This window comes from Octopus bimaculoides, chromosome 2 (assembly GCF_001194135.2).
Source record: "Octopus bimaculoides isolate UCB-OBI-ISO-001 chromosome 2, ASM119413v2, whole genome shotgun sequence".
Taxonomy (NCBI): Eukaryota; Metazoa; Mollusca; class Cephalopoda; order Octopoda; family Octopodidae; genus Octopus; species Octopus bimaculoides.
The window spans coordinates 32,998,267-32,998,598 of NC_068982.1; positions in this window are offsets into that span (position 1 = coordinate 32,998,267).

The window sequence follows — 332 nt, forward strand, 5'->3', positions numbered from 1 at the left end:
TAATAATAATAATAATAATAATAATAATAATAATAATAATAATAATAATAATAATAATAATAATAATAATAATAATAATAATAATAATAATGATAATAATAAATAAATAAATAAATAAATAAATAAATAAATAAATAAATATCCAGACCTAGTTGAGATCAGCTGAAATAAATTTCAACTCGAAGAAGTGGAGTAAAAGAAACTAATTCTAGCAACGTTAATCACACTTCTTAAAGGAGGGTAATGGTTAGAACATTTTTAAAATTCAGTATTTTCCCAACGTATTCATTTAAGCGTTTTGGGTTCATGAACATTTAGGCGCAAGTTTGTCT